The 21,370-nt window shown below is 41.9% G+C and overlaps 1 protein-coding gene across 1 annotated transcript in view; it reads left to right on the forward strand.

Moving 5' to 3' along the window:
• The first annotated feature begins 7,253 nt into the window (after window positions 1-7,253).
• Window positions 7,254-21,370, forward strand: part of LOC109924980 (rab effector MyRIP-like) — a 195,651-nt gene continuing 181,534 nt past the window's right edge. The window contains exon 1 of the mRNA XM_048612305.1: window positions 7,254-7,526. The gene's annotated coding sequence lies outside the window, so the exon portion shown is untranslated. The remainder of the gene's footprint in view (window positions 7,527-21,370) is intronic.

The following is a 21,370-nucleotide window of genomic DNA, read 5'->3' on the forward strand; positions in this document are numbered from 1 at the left end:
TTAAAGTATCCTTTGCATTGCAGTGTTTCACTGGGCAGTCTGGGCCAGTAAAGTTGCAAATACACTCGTCTGAGTTTGAATACAACCACTGGTGATGGGGTCAAAGCTGCTTTCAGCTTTGGCTGTATTATGCAAAACAGGTTTTCCAGGTCTCAACCCCAAGCACAAAGCTGCTAATTATTTTGAACCTCTGAGCTCTAAATTGCTAATCTTATTCAGATAGCCTGGAGGGAGGATTGGTGTGGGAATTGGACGAGAACCACGTTGATGAAATTCTTCTGAGGTAGTAGTTAAGGTATAATGTTGGAGACTAAATGCATATCAGCTCTGCCCGACTTGTTGGCGTTCATTGCTGGCACTGGCTGGCCAATTTGTATGAGAGATCCACCCTTCAACATTGACATCCTTCACTCTATTACATACACACAGTAACGCACTATCAACATCTCCATTTACTTTCAATTGAACCACTTGACAAAATGTGACAAAGAGAAAGGTGATGAGAAAAACTACGTGAATCACATGAGAAAACAGGAACAGGCAAAGGCTGCCTAGCCAGCTCTATCATTTACTGAAATCATGGCTGATCTTTGAACGATCTCCACACACTTAGTTTGTACCAGATCCCTTGACACCACGGTGAAAAAATATCTATTGGTATTCAAAACAAGCAATCAATCTAGTATCACATTTAGAATGTACGTGCTCTGTTATGGTCTGATTTATATGAAGACAGGAGTTCCTTTTCTTACCTCTGACTGTGTGCTCTAATTAAGTAATTCAGTGGCAAGCTTTGAAAAGCTGAAAACTAAAGGATGTTATTTAGTTCCACATATTTACCCGGAATTAAACTCAATGTCACACATGCTTTGCTGCACTCATACACCCACCCACACAAAGATTGGATACAGATGAAAATATCCACTTCTATAGATTCCAATTATCTCAGGCTCAAGAGTTACAATCTCCCGCTCCCCAGTGTGACCAGGCGTTATTCCTTCGATGGCTTTGATGTTTTAAACTTGAAGTGAGGACCGCATAAAACAAAGCGATCATAGCCATCTGTGAGGTTGCCTGCAGTCAAATTCCTCAGAGTACAGCTCTTAGCTGTCATTAACTGGAACAGGATAAATTTAAATTTGACAGCCTGATATTTTGCAGCTTATTGCCTGAATCTGATTCACAAACAGCTGAACTGATGGTTTAATGACTTTGGTGGATCTGCCAGTAAACTTGTCTGGATCGGCACAGCTCCAACAAGAAGCTTGACACCATCCAGGACAAAGCAGCCCGCTTGATTGGTACCACATCCACAAGCATCTGCTCCCTCCACCACCGACACTCAGTAGCAGCAGAAATTCACCAAAGATCCTCAGACAGCACCTTCCAAACCCACAACCATTTCCATCTAGAAGGACAAGAGCAGCAGATATATGGGAACGCCAGCAAGTTCCTCTTCAAGTCACTCATCATCCTGACTTGGAAACATATCACCGTTCCTTCAGTGTCGCTGGGTCAAAATCCTGGAAATTCCTCCCTAAGGGCATTGTGGGTCAATCAACAACATGTGGGCTGCAGTGGTTCAAGAGGCAGCTCACCACCACCTTCTCAAGGGCAACTAGGGATGGGCAATAAGGCAGCCAGCAATGCCCACGACCCATGAAGAAATCAACTAAAACAGTTACTGGTTGATCTTTTAATCAGTCAAGGAAACCATGGTTCTCTCCATGTGGCTTTTCACAAGTTCAAGGTATTTTCCAAATAAGGGATGGTGTTTACATTTTATGTGTTTGGCAGACTTGAACCTTGATATTGAAACACGTCTCCAAGAAGGGAGCAGAAACTGTGTGCTATACAGTTAGGAAGGACAAGAACATTGAAGACAGGAAGAGTGATTGATTGTGAATTATAGAACACCCATTGTTGTTATTTTCAGTTCTCCAGAATCTACCAAGCTGTATAAAAAAATAAGGTAAACGAATCTCTGGTGATGGTGACATAAAGTTGACTGTGGGAGATGGTTGAGTGATAATGGAGATGTTAATCAGGGATCAGAGATGGAATCTTGTCCGCAGGTATTCACATTGCTTAGGGTAGCTGGGTTGGTGGATAGTTGGCTCAGGGTATTAGTTAGATCAGGTATTCAGATGTAGTCAAATTTAGTCAGGGAGTGTGTAATTAGGTCTGAGGATAGAGGGGGATAGTTCTTGGGGATATTCACAGTGTCAGGGGATAGTCGGGGATTTGGTGGGGTATTGGGTGTTCAGGGGAGTAGTTGGGGGTAAGACAAGATCACTGGAGGATCAGTGGGGGAATCCAGCTGGGTTACTTAAATAACCAGGAGTTAGAACTGATACAAATCTTTGGAACATTTCCTGGGAGCTAATCCAAGTAAGTGAATTAGAATCCAACAAAGTCTCTGATTCTATCTTGGAGTTGGAGGCTTTTTCCGAAGGTTCTGGATGCAGGGCAATTGCCCATCAGAAGTTTAAACTTCCTGGCTATTTCCCACATAGCTACTATGTCAAGACATCTGAGAGTCCTGATGAAAATGTGGTAGGGACCTGGAAAAGATCTGGGCCGTTATAATGTTACTGCCAATGTCACTGCTGTTTTATAACAAACTCCTGCCTTGTTCAGATATGATCCACCACTACTTTCCAGATTTGCTATTTAAGGCAGTGAACCCATCCGATGGTATCTGATCTTTTTTTTTACAAGAACCAATCAATGTGTTATGAATTGGCATGAATGGGGATGAATGTGCATGAAGGACATGAAATGTACACATTTATTATCCATATCCATGAACAGCTGACTTCAATTCCACATTGGGATCATGTCACTAGAGGAAAGACTAACAACTTAAGTGATGAAGATGCAAGTGGACAGGAATTACAGGCTTATAAACTGTATAAAGGAGACTGCAATGAACATTAATAAATGGTTTATGCAAAGTTTATATCCACCATTCTAGCTCAACTGAGACTACAAAACCACAGAGTTAAGGATCAACAGGTCTGGAACATCTGTGGAGAGAAATCCAAGTTGACATTTCGGGTCAAGTGACCCTTCCTCAGAACTGTTCTGACTTCTGAGGAAGGCTCACTCAACCCGAAACGTTAACTCTGATTTCTCTCCACAGATGCTGCCAGATCTGCTGAGCTTTTCCAGCAACTTCTATTTTTGTTTCTGATTTACAGCATCTACAGTTCTTTTGGTTTTTATAGATTTATAGATTTTATAGAATTCAGTTAAAGCATTAAAATTAGATCATTATCTGGATAGGGAAAATGTGCAGAGCTAAGGGAAAAAGGCAAGGGAGTAGCTCAAAGCAATTGGTTCCATTGAAGGACCAGCACAAATAGAATAGGCCAAATGGCTTCCTTCAGCTGTAACCATGCTATGATAGAGAATTATTGGGCATGGGTCAGAAGCCATTCATTGTCCGAAAGAGCACTCTGAATGGTATTCTTATTTAAGGAAGGATGTGAATATGTTTGAGAGGGTTCAGAGGAGATTTATTAGATTGATACCTAGAATGGGTGGGTTGTCTCGTCAGGATAGGTTGAACAAACTGGGGCTGTGAAGTGTGAGGAGTGGTTTGATAGAAATGTATAAAATACTGAATTGTCTTAACATATGCGGAAAGGATGTTTGCTCTTGTGGCTGACTTCAGAACCAGGGGAGGCTGATGTAAAATTATGAATCATCTTTTTAGGACAGAGATGAAAAGAAATCTTTTCTATCAGAGAGATGGTGACTTTGAAAATCTGTGCTGCAGAAGATGGTGGAGGTGGATTTATTGAATATTTTCAAGGCAAAGTTAGATTCTTGTTAGGCGGGGAATTGAGGGTTATCAGTGGTGGGAGGTGGTGGAGATGGGAATGTGGAATTCAAAACACAAACAGATTGCCTGGAATTTTATGAAATGAAGAATCAGGCTTGAGGAGCTAATATGGCCTATTTCTGCTCTCAGCTTGCATGATCTCATGTTTGTACATGCGTTTCACTTAGAATCCATACAGTGTGGAAGCAGGCCATTTGGCCCATCGAGTCCACACTGACCCTCCAAAGAGCATTCCACCCAGACCTACCCCCTACCCCATCTTTGCTTTTTCCCACCCTAGTCACTATGGACAATTTAGCATGGCCAATCCACTTAACTTGCACATCTTTGGACTGTGGGAGGGAACCAGAGCACCCAGAGGGAACCCGCACAGACATGGGGAGAACATATCAACTTCACACAGACAGTCGCCTGAGGGAGGGATCGAACCAGGTCCCTGGTGCTGTGAGGCAGCAGTGCTAACCACTGAGCCACCGTGCCACCCATTTGTTTGTATTTCACTTGAGGGAAGTTCAAAATGCCAAGAATTCATTACTTCCAAGCCTTCAAACAGGTGAATACCTGAAAATACAGGATGACTTTGAACTGCTGGAGTTGAAGATGAGGGAATAGAAAGTTGCAAGGCCAACACATAGAGTGTATTTCCTCAAGGGATGTGAGAAAATGTAAAGTTTATTCACAGGCGCCAAGTTATGATTGTGAGTCATGAGCGTAAGATTGATTCACTCTTGGTAATCTCAGAAACCATTAGACTTGAGCTAGATTAACTTCGTACCACTCCGGTGAGGATTCCATTAATTCTTTGTGGCTGTGGCTGCCTATCGCACATTGTTACAACCATTTTTGAAGATTTATGATTTCCTTCCTCCTCCTGGCTCAAACCATTTATTTGCTACTGTACCTCTTTCCTCCCTTCTGGACATGTGTGCTGACAACAACTTGAATGTATGTGACACCTTTAAGGTAATAACATATTGCATAGTGCTCTGCAGGAGTCCTATTAAGCAAAATAAGGTGTGCAACATAAGGTGATTTGATTCCAGGCATCCAAAAACTTGATCAAACAGCTGAATGTCTTTATTCCCCAATTCATTCATGGAAAGTAGGCATGACTAGCTAGGCCAGCATTATTTGTCCATCCCTAATTATTCATAGGGCAGTTAAGGATCAAACGCATTGCTATCGGTTTGGAGTCACATGTAGACCAGACCAGACAAGGATGGCAGTTTCCTTCCCTGAAGGGCATTAGTGAACCAGATGGGACAATCTACAATGGACATCTTTAGGGTCTTAATTTTCCTTTATTGAATTCAAATTTCCCCATCTGCCACAGCAGGATTTGAACCTGGGTCCCTAGAACATTACCTTGGTCACTGGATTAATAGCCCAGTGATAATATCACTAGGCTATTGCCTCCTCTTGAAGGGACTGCTTCAATGAGGGAAGAAATGCAGCTACATTTAAAACTGAATTCTAGATCTTAGGGCCTTGGTGGTAGAAGGTGCAACTACTAATGGTCAAGCTATTAAACTTTGGGATGCTCAAGAGGCCAAAATCAGAGCAGATTACACAAAGGCTATGTGGGGCTGGGTGAGGTTAAAGAGAGCAGGAGGGTGTAAATTCAAGGAGGGATTAGAGGACAAGGGTGCTGCATTTATTTAACCAGACTCCAGTGCAGGTCAAAGGGCTGGTGGGTGTTCAGGACAGAATACCAATTCACATATAGGTAGCAGAGTACTGGCTGAACTTAGTTTAGAGAAGGTGGGCCTGTTACTGCACAGCCAGAGTGCCTACCTAAATCAGGTATCCAGCCTTTGTAATATGCAGAGTCTGGGGATCTCTACAGGACCAGATTAGGGCAATGCTGGGTGGAAACATGTATTGTGCACATTCTGCCAGTCCCACTGCCCAAAATCCCCTTGTGGTGAAACTCTACCCCAGTGTCTCCTAAGGCAGTTCCTTGTGCTGTCAAGATATTTCTATTCTCTAGTCGCTGGGGTAGCTCCTACTTGAGCCAAATACAGCCTCCAGCACTCAAAGCAGAAAACTCTGAATGCTGGAAATCTGATGCAGACACAGAAAATGCTAGAGAGACTCTGCAGGTCCAGCAGCAATGTGAAGAGAGAAAGTTAATGTTTTGAGACCAGTATGACTCTCCTTTAGAACTCGTCATGCTGGAAGTGGCAGAAATGAATGAGAGAGGTGGAAAGTGAGAATAAGAGGAACACTATTGGGGATCTGGGAGGCAGAGGAAGGGGTGGCAGCTGAAATGGGGGAAATGGGGTAAACACAGTGGAGAGCCCATTCTACCACAAACCTGTCAATGTTCAAATTAGACTAGTAATGGACATGAAATATGGACCCTTTCTCTATCTATGACGCAGCCAGATCTGCTGAGTTTCTCCAGCACTTTCTACTCTGAATCGATGTGTGCTGCCACTGGACTAATATTGATGGAAAACAATGTCATCACGTGACATTTTTGATATATCTTCCCCCCTTCTGCGGGTAACTCAGATTAATCATCTCATGCTAATGCTTTGTTTTCATTGCATTTGGTTTTGACCTTCCCTTAAGCAACTAATCAAAATATTGTTAACTTGATTCAAAGATCACAGATGAATGACCTTCCTTCCTTGTCTGGGATAATAAAGGAAAGGACTGCAGATGCTGAAATCACAGAATCCCTACAGTGCTGAAGCAGGCCATTTGGCCCATTAAGTTGACATCAACCCTCTGAATAGCATCCTATTCAGACCCACCCCACCTGTAACCTTCCATTTCCCATAGCTAATCCACGTTGCCTGCACATCCCTCAACACTCTGGGGCAATTTAGCACTGCCAATCCACCCATCTTTGGACCATGGTAGGAAACCAGAGTGTCTGGAGAGAATCCACGCAGACATGGGGAGAATGTACAAACTCCATAGACAGTTGCCCGAGAATAGGACCGACCCCTGATCCCCAGTGCTGTGAGGCAGCACTGCTAACCACTGAGCCACGGTGCCACCTTGAAAAATCTGAAACAAAAACACAGATGTCGCTGGAGAAACTCAGCAGGTCTGGCTAAATCTGTGGAGAGAGAAACAGAGTTAATGTTTCGAGTCCAGTGACCCTTCTTCAGCATGTCCAGGAGAATTTCCCTGCTCATGCCTCTCTATTATTCCTCCATCCACTATTGGCTCAGGCTCGGGCTGATCCAGAACCCCATTGGCTGTTAATGGGACCAGTAGCTCACTAGGTGCTGCCAGCCTGGCCAATGGCAGATGGGCATGACTCTTGGCTGCTCTGATTGGGCGAGGCTGGCCTTTGTGATTGGCTTAGTGTGTTGCGGGGTGTGGCCCTCCTGCTCTTGATGGACAGGTTGAGGATGTGGGCTCAGGCACATCTGGAAGTGGTAGCTTCTACCAGGGCTTGGTACCTGTGACTGTGCACGCAATGCCAGGCTTGGTGCCTGTCTGTGGAAGGAGGGATGCAGGTTCTGTAGCTGCAGGAACAGGCAGGCAGGCTGGCTGACTGAGCACACACTCCCTGTGCCTTTTCTCCCCAGACTCTCCACTGGAGACACAGAGGGAGAGACATCGCTGCTCATTTGAGATCCTGGGGATTTCGTGCCTGGCAACAAATTGGCTTCAAAGTCCACCGTCCTGAGAAACTGCCACCTTCTCACAAAAGGTAGGTTGGGGAATATTTCCTTGGCTGTGTCAGGAATTTAGATGTCAGCTCTCAGTTAGACTGTACCTAACCCTGGGTTTGTTCGGTCTGCAGAACCGCCATCCACTGCCTCCGGGCTCTTCCCGGCATTTTTATTTTAACGATCTGCAGGTATCACGGGTTCGACTTTTTTTTAATTTAAATGCACAGCTGGCCTCAACTGTCTGATGTATTTTCGCCTGAACCAACTGGGGAATGTTATTTGCAAAGTGTGTGAGTCAGTGCAGGAAGCGTGTGGCTGCAAAGAGAGAGAGAGAGAGAGAGACCCGGGGAGTACAGTGTTACCAACCGGTTGCATTTTAAAGACTGGGTAGCTGTTATAGTCCGCGATCAGGATGGAGTGCAGGGTGACCAGGTCACACCAGATCCACCACAAACCGACCCTAAAGGTCACTCCCCGGTTAACAACCTGACACCCCCATTTCCCCCCCCCCCCCCCCCGGACACACAGCTCTAACATCCACCCGTTCATCCAATTCCTTAGCTGGTTACTTTGCCCGGAGATTCAGGCACCGCCTGATTTCCCTGTCCTGGTTTGGAAGGATTTGGTTTAAAAAAATGTTGATGGCAGGTTCATGTTGCAGTTGCTAACACTGTGCATCTTCTTGCGAAGATGTGTGTGTCATATCTATGACCGTGATATGTTTTCCTGAACCATTGTTATTCCACTTAAATCTGGCTCATTACAGAATGACCCCATAGGGACACAGTGGAGTGGGTTTTTTTTTGTCTATTTAACATGTTAGGTAGAGTGTACTGAGCGACCACATCAGTAAGAAGCGAGTATCAGCTGATCCCAGGCATATGTCTATATTTGCAATTATACACTGTGGATGCCTAGGTGATAGTTTGTTTCTTTTCCCAATCACTGGAAAACCCAGGACTCGTTTTATGAATTCACGCAAGGCGCAAGTAAGGGTTAAATCTGCAGTATCTCTTCTCCATTCATTTCAGTGATCAATTATGCCTAAGTGTAGATATTTCTTAAATCAACCTATATGCAGATATTATCACACACACACCTTTGAAACTTGAACCTGAGCCTCTTGGCTCAGAGGAAGGGACACTACCACTGCACCACAGGAATCCTTATGTCTAACAGTATGTTGATAACAGATGAAGATGATAATTGAAGATTTACATACGTTACACTGCCCTTAATGCAACTCTGCTGTTACATAAGGATTCAGTGGGTTTTCACGAAGGGCTGAACTTGTGGTAAGTCAGTGCCGACTTATTCTCAATTAAGATTGATTTCACTCCAATAAGTAAGTAAATGAAAATGTTTTTATTAACCGTCATAGCGGTGTTAACATCTTCCCTTCGAGTGGTGCCTATGTTCAGTGAACTGAGTGCCATGCTTAAAAGGAACCTGTGCCAAAGTTACTAGTTTATTGGTCAGTGGAGTCCGTTATACTGGAGTGGTTACACATTGGGTCCCCTCTCTCGCCGCTATGGTTGGGGTCCAGATTTTAGCTCGATGGCCGACCGTAAGGCTGTGAATGAAGGTCGCCAGGCTTTATTCAATTCCTCATTGAGAATGTGCAACAACTGGACCTTAAGTGAAATTAAGAGTGAACAATGTCTCTCACTGGTGCATTGAGGATGTTTTTTGTGTAGCTCAAGTTGATGCAGAATAAACCGAGCTTTGCTATATGTAACTCGAGAGAGCTTAGTCCTGGCACTGTCAGAAACGGAGAAAGCGTTATCCACCACTATAAGCAAAACCAAGCCCTTCTTAAAGTGAATTTGATTGGTTAATAGTTTTAATTTCCACTTAACATGTATTTGACGAGTATTATTTATTAGTTGAAAATTACTTTTTCTGCGGATGTTTACTGTGCTTCTGACATTCTTCCCTGCTTGTTTAATGAAGCATTTGTAATGGATAAGTTATTGTCAATGGTAAATTAAGTGTTTACCTCCTGATATCATTAACTGCAGTTTCTAAGATTTTAACTCCAAATTTATTGGGCTGGAGGCATTATTTAGCTCTTCTGAAGCAGCATTTTAAAATGTCGCTTTATTTTATGCAAACTAAAAACAATTAAAAGAGCAAATGTCATGATCCGTCCCACAGCCCATGACAAAATGCGTATTAATAATAAAGCTCAACTAAAATTCATTTTATACATCAATAAAAACCGATAATCTCAGATCTTTTAGTTAAACGTTATAATAGAAACTTAGACTTCAAAATTCCCTTTGCTCCCTATGTTACCTGAGGTCATATTAAACGATAGTTCAATTGATGTACTTACAGCCTTGTGCAAATCACCTTTCTTTGCAGAAGGCTGTGAGCTTGCAGATTGATCTTAGCAAATGGTTGACTCTGTTAGTTGTGCCTCAGCAGATAATGCTTGAATCTTTGTATTAGAACATCATGGGATCATGATCTGTTCCAAAGACTCTAACACGAATATACAGCTGATGGTGCAGTACTGGGGGGGTGCAGTACTGGGGGAGTGCTGCGCTGTCTGGTGAACAAGTTGTTAAAACAAAGCCTTGCCTAGTTTATTTTTGGGTGAATGGAAGAAGATCATATGATACTGTTTAAGTGAAGAGCAGGGTCATTATCCCCCGTGTCTTGGTAAATATTTATCCCTCTGCAAGACTAAAGACTGACTATTTGGGTCATTTCACATAGCTGTTTGAATCTACTGTGTCCAAATTGTTTGCGAAATTTTTGCCATTATTGCATAGGTTGTAAAGCATTTTGGGATATTCTGGAATCATAAAAGAATGCAGATTTTTTTTTAGTCTAATTTGGGTAACTTTATGGAAACTCAATCCTATGATTGTGATAACTATATGTATTTTTGAATGAAAATTCTTGGCTTGTAATCAGAAATGGGGGCACCTGTAGATTTCTCTTCCCTTCTTCCAGCCAGAGAATAGGTGAACGGTTATAAACCCTTTCCTATCACATCAGATGTGGCCAGGATATAACCAGGGATTGAAATTCTTCATCTCCATGATTGTGTGTACCATTCAATGTGTTTACATTTTAAGCCACTGGGAGATCCAAAGTGTAGAATCTTGAGATACTTCTGTGCAAACAGATGGGAAAATGAATAAGCAGCAACATAAATAAGACAAAAATAAAACCTAGTTGCTGTGAAGTGGATGATTGTGCTCAAATACTGACGGCACCTTGTTTTATATCTTGTCATCCATTCAAGTATTTATAGGTAAGGTATTGTGAAAAATGACTAAAGCCGGTACAAGTTGCAATTTTTAAAATTTACTATTAATCATGACATCTAAGAACAATGTTTTGACTGGGGATGATTATAGCCTCCTTTTCTTTCAACTTTATTTGTTTTTACAATTAAGTAATTATGACAAAAGCCTCTTTGTAGGGAAGAAAATACGTGTGGGATTGTATTTGTTCTTTTAAAAGCAACACTGTAGAACAGTAATGTGGAAACCATTGCTAATTGTCAGGGAAAACCCATCTGATTCATTCATGTCCTTTTTAGGGAAGGATATCTGTCATCCCTACCTGGTCTGGCCAACATGTGACTCCAGACCCACAGCAATATGGTTGCTTCTTAGGGGTGGGCAATAAATGCTAGTCCAGCTGGTGATGCTAAGACCACGAATGAATTTTTAAAAAAATGCAACTTTTTATGATGTCAGCAACTGCACAGGTTACAGAATGACCAATGATCACAAAGGCCCACCAGTGCCCTAAGAATTACCACGGTCAAAGCATTTCCCATTGAACTTTCCTTCCCAGTGAAGGAACTTTACCCTGGAATGGGAAGACACCAGACAAACAGATAATGGCAATGTAAATATGTATCATTAGGAGACCTGCATGATGTAAAGATTATGCACTGCATGTTCAGAAACTGTTGAAAGTGGGACGGATGAGAATTAACATACTTTTGTTGATGAACAATAATTTTCTTTGATCATGTATATTAGCTAATGTGGATAGCTCGTAACTGCAAATGATAGTGCATGCATTTCTTTTCTGTTTCATGTTCCGCATGAAAAGGGGATGATAATATTAATGCAACTTTATACAGTGATTTAATTTGCTTGCCATAGCTTTGAAGTTAAACTCTGCTGTAACTTGCTTTCTCTTTAGTTTGTGGCAGCCATGAAATGTATCTCTTGAAACAAGTCCCACCTGAAAATTGTCTCAGGCAGAACCTTCATGTTATTAGCAATGTCACGCTGCCCTGTGGTTTATATCTGCTTTTCAAATGAAACAAGGATGCTTAGCATTGCAAAATTACTCCTTCAGCCCACTTGATTGTATTAAGTCACTGCTAACCTCATATTATTCCATGTAATCGTGTCCAAGTTATGACAAAAGAATTTTGAAACTGTGTGGCTTTGAGCAGTAATTTATGTATTTCAGCATTCTAATTGATGCTCTACAGAATAAGGATTTTTGACCTGTCATAGTTCAGATAGAAGTTTGGGTGACAAAGTGGTTTAATATATCATGACTGAAAAAAATGAAAGGCAAGTTACTGCAGATGTTGGAGATCTAAAATAAAAGTGAAGTGCTGGAGAAACGAAGCAGATCTGGTGATATCTGTGAAGAGAAAGATACAGAGTTAATGTTTTGAGTTTAATATGACTCTTCAGAATTGAAGGGGGGTGGAAAAGTGATTTTTAATGATATTGACAAAGGAAAAAGAGGTGCAAGTGGAATAGAGGGTGAGGGCACACAAAGTAAAAGGCAAAGGTACTGCTAACAGTCATAGTTATATTGATGCAGAATAAATATTAGTGGTAGGTGTGAACAGTAGAAAATAGATCAGCTTTACTAAGATTAAACCCATGCAAAAATGATGGAAGTGGGGAAAGAGTGGTGCAATCAAAATGGAGGACAGTGTTCGGGGTTTGAAGTTCTTGAACTCGAAGTGCTTCAGTGGAAAATGAGGCGCTGTCCCTCCAGCTTGCTTTGGGCTTTGCTGGAACACTACAGCAGACCTAAGACAGAAATGGTAGTGTGAGAACAAGGAAAACAATGATTGTGACACATAAATTTGAGTTTAGAGAGCAGCATGGATGCCAGAATTTAAAAGGGCCCAAATGATTCTTGAGCGACCATTAGGAAAAGGTTATGGGGCAGGACAGAGAATTAATTTTCGAGCAGTAGAAAATTGATGGGACTGGCAGCTACCAGGATGTGGTGCAGATTGATTGAAGATTGATTAAATGTTTAAACAGACTTAACGATCATAAAACAGCAGCTAGCTAGCCTGGAGTTTAAAAATTGGGATCCTTTTGCTATCTGGGCAAAAGCTAGCATGGCTTGGAGATGGGTAATTCTATTTCTGCACTGTGCATGCTTCTACCAAGCTTTCTATTGACAGATGCAAAGTGTTCTGGCCCTTGTGTAAAGTCTTGGAAAATGAACTGTTGTGTGAGGAATAATACATTTTTTATTATATTATTATTATTTTATTATTATTATTATTTACAGGGACTAAAGGAAGGGGCAGCATGGTGGCTTAGTGGTTAACACTGATGCCTCATAGTGCCATGGACCTGGGTTCAATTCCACCCTCGAGCAACTGTCTGTGTTGAGTTTGCTCATGAGGAAAAAGTTTTCCCTTGCATCTCTTCTAAACCTTCTGTGTTAAATCTATGGCCCCTGGTTATTGATCCCTCCGTTAAGGGGAAAAGTTTCTTCCTGTCTACCTTACCTGTGCGCCCCCCATTATCTTATACATCATATCCCCTCTCAGTCTCCTCTGCTTGAAGGAAAACAACCCCAGTCTGTCTAATCTCTCTTCATGACTGAAACTCTGTGGCCCAGGCAATCTCCTCTACACCCTCTGCAGTGCTATCACATCCCTGTCATGTGCAGCGATGCCATCAGATGTATTTTGGAAATCCAAATGCACTGTGGGCAGTATTTTACAGGGGTTTCAAAGGAGTGTTTGTGGGAATCTGTATGGCTTAATGGCCCTGATACACTGCAAGTGAGATGCCTGGCCCTTATTATGAAATTAAGGATTCAATTCTACAATGTAGTGTGAGGGCAAGAGGAACCTGTGTGTACTGGTGCACAAATGATTCAAAGTATCAAGGCAGATATTGAGAGTCGTTCATAAAACGCACAGGATCCTAGGCTTTAGAATTAGTGGCATCGGATCCAAGCAAGGGAGGGTGATAAACTTGCATAAGACACTGTTCAGTTTATTCAGCTCCAACTGAAGTGCTGTCTTAGAAAGGATATGAAGGCTTTAGAGAGAGGGCAGTAATGATTCACAGGATTGATTCCAGGGATGAGCAACTTTTCAGTTGCAGAAGCAGATTTGGAAAATCTAGAGTTGTCCACCTTGGAGAAGGGAAGGCCAAGTGGAAATTTGATAGAGATGTTCAAAATCATGATGAGGATGGAGAAAGTAAATAGAATCTGCTCCTGTGGTGGCAGGATGGAGATTCGGAGGGCACAGATTTAATGTGATTAGTAGAGAGAAGCAATGGTGACATGAGGAAAATTATTTTTTATCCAAGAACACTGTTAGGATCTGGAATTTTCCGCCTAAGTGTGGGGGAGGCAGTTTCAATTGAATCCTTCAAAAGAGAACCTGCAGGGGTGTGGGACAAGGTGAATTACTCTTGAGGCGTGCTGGCATGGACACAGTGGGCTCCTCTGTTGTAACCATTCAATAATTCGATTACATTTGTCAGCTTTTTTTGTTCCAGTGCTGCCAGTACTATGAAATTACAGAATGGAGACAACTGAATACAGCACTTTTCATGTCACCATGATAAAATAAAATGATATGACAGGGATTCTGGAACATTCCTGACTGTGTAAGATAGTTGTCATGACAATGAACTCCTGCTGGAGAGATGCGTTTCCTTTCTATCCTATGTCCACCTCAGTAATAAAATGGCAGGCAGTTGTACGTGTGGGTGTGCACATGTATGTATGGTCAGAGTGACATTTGAAATGTACATGTTCAAATGTTGTGGAATTTTGTTACAAAACCCTACTTTGAAAATGTGTTAATTGATGTTTAAGACGGTGTGTCTGCAAAATTTTGCGTGATCCAAAAAGCTGTTTAATGAAAATTTTGTATTCCTTTTTTTTGACCTGTTATCAAATGTATAAGTGCATCCCTCTTGGCTAAGGGAAAGTAGATATAAAGATGCTCATTAATTTTTAAATAATTCACTACTTGGGTGAAGCACAAGAACTGAATTAATAACTGGTGCATTTTTAGGACACATTTTTGCGGTGGATTGTTTTTAAAACAATGTTTTGCCCTTTCATTGTTCCCAGCTATTTGGTTAGCTGAGTTGACTGGATGGCTAGTGTACAATACAGACTGATACCAACAGAGTGTGTTCAATCCCCGCACTAGCTGTGTTCACCATTAGGCACTTCCCTTCCAAACCTCTCCCCTTGCCTGAGGTGTACTGACCCTCCGATTAAACCACCGCTTTGTCTGTCTCTGAAAGAGCAGCCCTCTGGGACTATTGCAACTCTACCTTTACTTTATAGAGTCATACAGTACAGAAACAAGCCTTCGGTCCAACTTGCCTGCACTGGCCAGACATCCCAATCTGACCTAATCCCATTTGCCAGCATTTGGTCCATATCCCTCTAAGCTTTTCTAAATCATGTACCCATCCAGATGCCTTTTCCTATGTTGTAATTGTACCTGCCTCCATCACTTTTTCTTGGGCAGCTCGTTCCGCACATGCACCATTCTCTCCTTGAAAAAGTTACCCCTCAGGTCCTTTTATAAATCTTTCCCCTCTCACCTTAAACCAATGCCCTCTAGCTTTGGACTACCCCACGCTCGGAAAAAGACCTTGGCTATTCACCCTGTCCATGACTCTAATGATTTTATAAATCTCTAAGGTCACCCAACAGCGTTCAGCACTCCAGGGGTAAAAAAGCCCCAGCCTATTCAACCTCTCCCTATTAGCTCAAACCCTCCAGTCCCAGCAACATCCTTGTGCAAAACAGATTTATAATCTCAAGTTTAACACCATTCTTCCTATAGAATTATATGCAGTATTCCAAAAGTGGCCTCACCAATGTCCTGTACAGCTGCAACAAGGCATCCCAACTCCTGTACTCGGTGCTCGAACCAATGGAGGCAAGCGTGCCAAATGCCAACCTGTCTACCTGTGACTCCACTTTCAAAGAACTGTACACCTGCACCCCTTCGTCTCTTTGCTCGACAGCACTTCCCAGGGCTCTACCATAACTGTATAAGTCCTGCCCTTTTTCACATTACTAAAATGCAACATCTCTCATTTATCTAAATCAAACTCCATCTAACAGTCCTTGGCCCATTGGCCTGTCAGATCAAGATCCCATTGAACTCTGAGGTAACCTTCTTCATTGTCCATTTTTCACCATTTTTTGGGTGTCTTCTTCAAACTTACTAACCATGCCTCCTATCTTCACATTCCAAATCATTTATCTGACTAACAACAGTGGAGCCAGCATTGATTCTTGTGGCACACTGCTTGTCTGACAAACAATCCTTCACCACCACCCTCTGTCTCCTACCTTCAAGCCAATTTTGCATCCATTCGGCTAGCTTCCCCTGGATCCCATTTGATCTAACCTTACTAACCAGTCTACCATGTGGAACCTTGCCGGATGCCTAATTGAAGTCCATATAGACATTGTTTACCACTATGCCTTCATCAGTCTTCTTTATCCCTATTTAAAAAACTCAATCAAGTTAGCAAGACACAATTTCTCCTGCATAAAGCCATGTTGAGAATCTCTAATCACACCTTGCCTTCCCAAATGCATGTAGGTCCTGTCCCTCGGGATCCCTTCCAAAAACTTACCTACCACTGACTTCAGGTTCACTGATTTCTAGTTCCCTGTCTTTTCCTTAATTGATTCTATTTTAGTTGTGAGGCATTATGAAAAATGATCCATGGTTTATTGAATCATAAAACATCTGACACAAGGAGGTCATTTGGCACATCATATTTATGACAGCTGTGGAAAGAACTATCCAGCCTCCTCTCACTTTACAGCCCTCTGTAAATGAAGGTAAATAAAGGTTATGATGTCTCAATTGTGCATTCAAGTCCTGTTTTCGGTCTACCCCTTCACCACTCTCTGTGTGGGAAATATTCTCTTCAACCCATCTAATCCATCTAGCAATTATTCTAAATCTGCACCCCCTCCCCATCTTTATTGACCTCTCTGCTAATGAAATGGGTCCTTGCTATCCACTTTGCCTGGCATGCTCATCATTTAATATTACTGTATAAGACCTTCCCTGAGCCTTCTCTGTTCTGTAAGAATATTGCTGGCTGCGTCCAGGAAACTCATGAGGACTGAACTCCAGGCTAGTACCGATAATTAACATGTATGAACAATAATCTCTATACAGAAGTATAGTCAAACCAGGCTTCCTTCATAACTTCGTCCATTGGGTCTGGGTACCAGATATTTGTAATCATCGTGCCATCAATCTTGTGTAAATTCTCAGGAACTATTGTTACAGCCTTAGTCAAACAGCCCATATTCAAGTACCACCTGCTCCTGAGGTGTGTAATAACATCTTTGAACAGATTGATTAGAAAGAAAATATATTGTTGGAGTATTGGTACAGTTAACATTTGTATTGCAAATCCCACTCCCAACCCAAGTCTTTATTCCTATCTAAAAATTACATTATCAACAGATTCTCCCACACTTCCCACCCCAAGTATCTGCTTTCACAGGGTTAACCTTCCATTGATGAAGTTTGGTGTTAGTTTATGGGAAAGGCAGGGAGTTTAAGTTAACAACCTGTGATCTATCAATAGATGGTAAAGGGGGGACGCTCTTCTGTAAGCTTATATACAGTGTTCGTTAAGTACAACTCAGTGAAATCCTCATTCTTTCTCAGAAGGTCTTTAATAGTATCTCTCCCTCAGATTCACTGATGGCCTGAGGGTATCTTTGTGAATTTGTGACATAGGCAAATCCATATGAGGCTGGCAAGGATTAGAAACATTCACTGGTGAAGTGTGGCCCATTGTCATAGAAGACAATTTTCAGGAGCGCACGTGTGGAAAATATCGTCTTCCAAGAGGTTTTATTGGCCTCGGAGCTGAGCAATTAGCTTCTGGACCTCAATCCAGCAGAAGTAATAATCCATAAGGATGAGAGAGACTTTTCCCTTGTTTTCAGTAGGTCAGTACCATGGCTTGGCTGGAAAGGAAGAGGATAGAAATATTTTGTTCTGCTCCCATCTGTCAGCACAGTTGGAGTTCATCCTCTTGAAGATATGAGATACCTGGCCACCAAATGCATTGATGCACCCTGACCCAACCCTTAGAAATACCAAGGGGTCGCTGGTGAACCTCCTGTGGGATGCCCTAATGGAAAGATCATTGGTATCACCAACTTCCCATCCTAGACCAAGAGGTCACCACTAATGCTGATGTGGTTACATTGTTCAAAATATTGCTGCATGAGGTGTTGGGGCGCGGGGGGGTGCTTTACCGGGGACATGCTGTATTCTGTTGTCAAGGCAGTTAGTGTGAATTTGCACACATTCTTCATCGTGCAGTTGAAACCATCAAACCTCCTGCAGCTTCCTCGCTGTTGATGGCAAATACTGAGTGGTTAAAACCGTGACATTTTCAACTCTGTACAAAATGGTCAACTTTCTTAATAACTTAAAAGCAAAGTGCTGTGGATGCTGTAAATCTTGGAGAAACTTGGCAGGTCTTCCAATAATGAAGTAGGAATAGATCATCTACAGTATGCAGTAGGCAATTCTGGAGCTTGGGCTAGCAAGTGGCATAACAATGGTGCCACGTAGGTCCCAGACAATAGCTGTCGCCCAGAGATGTGGCGTAGCTATCTTGCCCTGATCATTAAACATACTTCTGTGTTGGTACAATACAGAAGACTTCTTCATTACCAACTCAATATCTCATGAAACCTTTCTGTTGGAAAGGATTGTTAAGTTTCTGTTGGAGTAACAGATTTTCTAAAAAAAAAATTCCAAAAATTAAATGCAGCTCACTAGCCGATGACAGGTGTGTTATTTTGCCTGTTTGAACTCTGGTCTCTGTGACCTATTTGCAACTTCATGTGATCAACATTCTGGAATTACCTTTTCAAGTAGCCTTAGACTTTTTAAATATCATTTCTTAGCCCCTCCAAAATTGAGTCATCTAGTTCTCTGGTCTTCATTCATGGAGATATAGACACTTATACTTCGTTGCATGAGCCATTAAGTAGCTGTGCTCATTTCCAGTACGATGGTGATGGTGTTACATTACACTTCACTCAGGGAGTCAGAAGTGTGTGTGTGTGTGTGTTGGGAGGACTTGGAGGCTGACAATCAACCTGTTGGCCTGTGTTATGAACAGGCCTTTCTTGGCCGTCAAGCCCAGGAGTGGGATTTGAACCTAGAACCTGAGGGATGTATTCCAACCACCACGGTGTGAAACTTCCATTGGAGACTGTGATTTGTTTTCTCTTTGCCCTTAATCCAGTCTGACCTTCACAAACCATTGTTAGAAATTGGAAGGAAGTTTCATATCTCAGCTGATTCTAAGAATGTACAAACATTATTTGGAAGAGGAGAAATTACTTCAGGTCTGTCTTTGGTTCATCAACTAAAGATTTGTACTCCCAACATTATCGTGAAATCGCTATTTCTTCTATTTGTTAGTTCAACTTTAGTTTAACACTATTGGTTGAGGAAAAATTTAAATTCTTCAACTGAACATGAAATCACTTAATATATTAACAAGATAATAAACTAGGGGCAACTCAGAAAGATGATGTTTGATAACAATATTAAGAATGTGATGTGTCATATTGGATGGTAGGTAATGTAGTCAATGTGGAGCACATAGACTTTCTCCAAGACTGCACATACCTGTATTAGCAGTCCATCACCAATCATTGGAAATGAACCCAGTGGTGAAAATTGCAATCATTTTATATTGTGTCTTATTCTTCATTCTGAATACTGGGATGCAAACAGAGGTGATATCCCATGTTTTCATAATCAAGTTAGTCAATATCTGAGATATCTCGTGAAACATTTTTGTTGAGAAGGATTATAAAGTTTTTGTTGGAGTAAAGATTTTTTTTTTAAAAAACTACCTTCCAAAAATTAAATGTAGCTTACTGGCTGATGGCAGGTGTGCAGGATGCAAACATGATATCCCATGTTTTCATATTAAAGTTAGTTTCTACCTCTAAAGATATCGAGATTTTTTTCTAAGTTATTAAAATTGAGTTTTAAAGCGTGTTGTTGCATTTTTTTTGCTTGAGGATAGGATCTATTTCTGAGTTCCCAAACCTGTCCCTGGTGGAAAATGGTTACATTTTTAGATTTCCACAGAGTTTGCCTCTAGTATGGCATGGAGATGGGCTCCCTGTCAAATTCCAAGTGTCACTTCTGACACCCCAAGATCTTGGTACAAGAAGGCAGCTCGCCAACGCCTTTCTCAAGGCAATTAGGGATGGGTAATAAATGCGGGCTCAGCCAGTGACACCCACATCCCGCACATGAATTTGAAAGTGAGTTGTCAGAGCTCTAAAGCCATGCAGATGTCTTCTAGCTTCAGCAGAGCCCCTGACTGCTGTAGAGGGCAGGTATCTGTGCGGGTGCTTCAACATACCCTGGCAGACAGTCATGGGAGGGCCTGTAGGCCTGTTCGAGGTGCTGGTCCCTTGGCCCAAGGCTGGCATCCCTCCTCCAGCTAGTTGATTTGCGAACCCCTCCCCATCACCCCGGGCTGGGCTGGGAATGGAAAATCCTCGTGCTAAATTGGCTGGCCAGTGTGTGGGGAGACATAACCATGCCTGCTTGTAGCTAGCCTCAATAATAAGGCCCAGTGCCTGGATAGTAGTGACTCTAACCCTAACCCAACCGTGTAACGTCTGAAAGTTGAGCTCGCAGTCTTGACCAATTCCTTTCCTTGGCAGTGGAATGGAAATTTGTTAGCGCCATGTGTTGCTAATTGAAGAGCAGTAACTTCAAAAAATTATCAAATATTAATTTTTAAAGTTGCACCATCATGAGATTTTTGGAAGTAACTTGGTGTTAGGATCTTTTTTTGAAAAGGAAATGTAAAAATAATTGAGGTGTTGTCAGTACCTCTTGCATTTCATCCTAATTCAGGAGAAACCATGAATATGAAAGATTTAGACAGTGGAGAAACATTTGTTTCTCTCCAGCTGCTCCTTCTTTATCTTTCCCTTTTTTTAAAAATTAAAATTCAAAGAATAGACCCGTTTTATTGAATACTGTGATTTAATCTTTTCGGAATGCAAATCCGACTAATTGAGAATAAACAAAGTGCTGGATCTCCTTGGGCACCATCTGTGGAGAGAGAAACTGCAGACTGATATTTCAGGTCAGTGATTTTTTTTTTCTTCAGAACTGGAACGTAAAGATTTGATATACTTGATTTTCCAAAAGGAATCTGAGGCGCCACATCAAACATTGTTGCACACAATAATCACTCACGCTGTCAGGTTATTAACATATTAACACAGATAAGCGATTGGTTAGCTTATTACCCAACAAGTAGAAAGTAGGGACAAGTAGCTTATTTTTGTGTTGTAACTGGTGGAGTGCCACAGAGCCTCAATATTTACATGTCAATGACTTGGAGGAAGGGACAAAATGTTTGGTAGCTTAGTTTCCAGATGAAAGCAAGTTGTGTAGGAAAGTAAGGAAGAGTTGAGAGGAGACGGAGAATCTGCAAAACGATATGTATAGTTTAAGTGAGTGGGCAAACATTTTGCAGAGACAACAAGGTGCAGGCCTGGATGAACACAGCAGGCCAAGCAGCATCATAGGAGCAGAGAGGCTGAC

This window comes from Rhincodon typus, chromosome 2, assembly GCF_021869965.1.
Source record: "Rhincodon typus isolate 14 chromosome 2, sRhiTyp1.1, whole genome shotgun sequence".
Classification (NCBI taxonomy): domain Eukaryota; kingdom Metazoa; phylum Chordata; class Chondrichthyes; order Orectolobiformes; family Rhincodontidae; genus Rhincodon; species Rhincodon typus.